The sequence below is a fragment of the Mus pahari genome, chromosome 11 (assembly GCF_900095145.1).
Source record: "Mus pahari chromosome 11, PAHARI_EIJ_v1.1, whole genome shotgun sequence".
Classification (NCBI taxonomy): Eukaryota; Metazoa; Chordata; class Mammalia; order Rodentia; family Muridae; genus Mus; species Mus pahari.
The window spans coordinates 45311668-45315609 of NC_034600.1; positions in this window are offsets into that span (position 1 = coordinate 45311668).

Here is a 3942-nt window from a genome sequence, read left to right on the forward strand (position 1 = left end):
CCCCAGTACAGGGAAACTCCAGGGCCAAGAAGTGGGAGTGGGTGAGTAGGGGAGCAGGGTTGGGGGGGGGAGGGTATAGGGGACTTTCGGGATAGAATTTGAAATGTAAATGAAGAAAATATCTAAGAAAAATTTGAAAAAAAGAATTTATTCACTAAATATCATACATTAAAGACAGTGTCTGCATAGAATATTATGTCCATCAAATAAAGTAGAAAAACTGCACTAGTAGAAAATAAACTTACATATCAACAAAATATAATCATAATTCTTCTCTATGATTAATTCAGCATCACAATAAATACTTCTGGGTTCCTCTGTTTCCATCTGTTTGCTTTTTGCTTGGATAGTCCTTAATGTTTATGAGTTGATATGTGGGTATAATGCCAAAAGTGTAAAAAAAATATTTAGAGGAAAAAAATTTAACTGATAAAACATTTGTTTTGTCTATTGGCTTTATGTGTTCAGAGAATTGTAAAAACAAAACAAAACAAAACATACACCTCAGTTTTATGGTGGGAAACACCATACAAGGGATCACATCACAAGCAAATTATGTTCCTCCATTTACAATATCAGAACTCTTCAGGATGCTAGAATAGGTGCTTTCTAGCCCTTTGCTAGATGTGCCATTATATGCATCTCCATTTTTGAAGTGTGGCTAAATAAGATGTGTTTTGCCAGATGGAAAGAAATTCTGTTAAAACCAAAACCAAAACCTGCACTGGACCACTTTCTCTTCATTCAAATCAAGGGAAATAAACATTGGAGGGAAAATGAAAGAGCTTGAATGTAAGGAAACTTTCTTCCTACATCAGAACTCTGAAGGCTTATCTAGCTTCCTACTAACCATGAAAGAATGCTTTCTACTCTATTGTATGAATTTATGTCAGTCTCTATTATATATTAGCACATGTGTCCCGGGGATATATAGTAAGCAACAAGGAAAAGAAAATTCACTTTTAAAATGAAGCTTTGATTTTGGTGTAGAGAAATAGGAAATTAACAAAAGGTGGAAAGTGACATGAAAGCTCTATCTTTGCCAGCCTAGGTTACTGTAAGAAATCTTATTTCAAAAACAATGTATTGTAGCATTTATTCAATCCCAATCTGGAGTTTCTACCTTGCCTTTGACCATTCAGTTCCTAGATAAAAGCCGTACAACTTTTATTATTTATAATAAAATAATCATAATAAAATAATTAAACAGCACAAGAACTGGGCAGATATCTACCCTCTATGCTATTAGAATCTACTTTCCTATTGATAACCTCAAGTTATTACTTACTATGTTTCATTCGGGTTGCTCTTAACTCCCAGTTGGGCAGCCCTCGTGGCCATGTTTTCTTGATTTCTAACCCATGGTATCTCTCTCTCCCCCTACACCTTCTTCTGCCACTCATTCATTGTTCTCCTCTGACGCCCAAGCCGGGGAACCTAACCCCTGCCTAGGTCTCTTCTGCCCAGCTATTGGCAGTCAGCATCGTTATTCACCAATCCTAAATAATTTGGGGACAAGGTCACATAGTGTCACTTGGGTCTACCTGCAGACTCTCTTGTCTCTGGGCAACTAGGCTCTGAGGAACCAATATTAGCATTAGAATAGAAGCAGCAACAGGCCAAGCCACTATGCCATGTTTCTTTTAGTTTTGACCATTGAGAATGCCAAGAACATGGAGCCAGCAGATCCAGTTTCTGATGGATCTTCTTTTTCTGGCTTGCAAATAACTGTCTTAGTTTTATCCTCATTTACCACAGTGCTAGGGAGAAAGAGTTCCATTTCTCCGCCTCTTTTTATATGGCTGCTTATCACATTATGAGAAACCTACCTTTGTGAGTGATTAAAATACTAGCTGTACCCGTCCTTCCCCCCCCCCCCAACACAACTTCCCTCTGCCACAATATTAGAAGCTGTGCATTCAGCATAAGGCTTCCCTGGACAGGCATAGTCTATGACATCACTGTGTTCTAGAAAGCAAGGGTAAGATGGTTTTAGCAGAAGAACAAAGCATCCATGGCATGGTTATAAAACTGTCCTATGTGAAGCGAGGAGACAGTAGCAGAGCCAGGCAGGAGATGTGCTCAGATTTTGTAGAAGTTTGTAGTTCACATATACAGGACTTGTATTTCATTCTGAGATGTGAGTCAGTAGAGGATTTTTAGCAAAGGCACGGAATCATCTGACTGAGCATTAAGGAATCATTCTGTGGTCTTTCAAAGCAGATTACAGCAGGGCAAGGACGGAAGCAAGACAACGAGAAAACAATTGCGAGACTCCCAGTGTGGCATGACAGTAGGCAGGATCGTTGTGAAGGCGAGGGAGGGTTGATGGGTTTTGATTGTCTCTTTCGGGTACAGCGGAGCACTTCTGGTGGTGAGAGAATAGAAATAGAATAGTCAAGTGTGAATTCAAAGTCAAAAACTTCCTCACATAGCAAACAGCTTACTCAGTTTGTATTCTTTGTTCCACTTCGGAAGACTCACCAAGCTCACGAGTCATGCGCAAAAGCCTTCTGATTCTCGGGATCCCACTGTCCTCATCGGATTCACAGGATAGTTTGCTATATGCTGCTTGCACGTGTGTACCCATCACAGTCACCCTAGAAGTTATCCGTGACTAGGGTCTACTGGATTCCACACTGCAGATTAGGGAAAACCTTGGTCACTGCATTGGTCCCGCTGAAGGGTTCTGGTCACTGCACAATTGTTACACACTGATTTCTCGCCTTAGGGGAGTTGTCCTACCTAAGTTACTCATGGATACTGGAGAATTTTAAAACTGCTAGTCGCAATACCCTAACTCTCTCAAGGCTTCCAGACTCTCTGGTTTCTTAGTAGGTCACTTGTAGGAAATGAGGCACATTTGCAATATTGTGTGCATATGTGCACACGGGAAGTGAGAACCTCATATCACAATCCCATGAGATACACATTTTTTTGGCTTCATATCACTCTTAGCCTTTTTCAAAAGCCCTTTGCCTGAACTTAAAAGAGGTTGATATACATTTTCAAGGAAATGAAAACCAGATGTTTTGATATATTTATTCTGATTCTTCCAGCTTTTCATTTGAAGAAGATGGGTGGTGTCTGAACAAAATCTTTGGGGAGTTTCAAATGAGGTTTAGTATTAGTTTTACCCTCCTGAAGAGGAAGATAAGTTTGCTTATGGGTAAGTGATCACAACTCTCCAAATGTTTTTTATCTTGCCATCAAAGCTTGGATTTATTTAGAGTGGGTGTCAAGTTTGGCAAGAGATAGTCTTTATTCATGAGTCTCAACCCACTAACTTTTTTTTTTATTTTTATTTTTTATGGACAAAGGACAGTATTGCCTGATTTGGAATAAAATGTTAAATGTCTGATTATAAATTATTACATTTATAAAAATGTCAAATTTCAAGCTATAGGTTACATGCTAACTATGGAGTTTGTTTCAGAAAGTATACTCAGAGCTTGGCAAATCTACCACCATGCGTTCCTTTGACAGTGATGCCATGAACCGGTGGTTTAGTTGAATAGGAAGTACTAACCAACTTTGGGGAAACATCTAAAAATACCTAAAGGGGCTAGAGAGAAGGTTCAGCAGTTAAGAGCACTGGCCCCAGGTTCAATTTCCAACACCCCGATGGCAGCTTACAGCCATCTGTAACTCTCATCTCACTGATTTGGTCTCTGTGGGAACCAGTAAGCCCACCCATGCACATAACATAAATAAATACATATACAAGTAAAAAGGAATGAAAACCATGCAGCACTCTTAGGTAACACAAAGGATAGCCATATCCATGACAGTGTATCCCATGGCCTGCATAGTCTGGTAATCTCACATGGGCCTGTGTTGGCTCACAGATGTCAAGTCATCTGTGGCATTCAAAACCTTAGCACCCACCCCATATGCCAGGATATTTGGCCAAGAATATCAGTTCAAAAAATTGTAATAAAG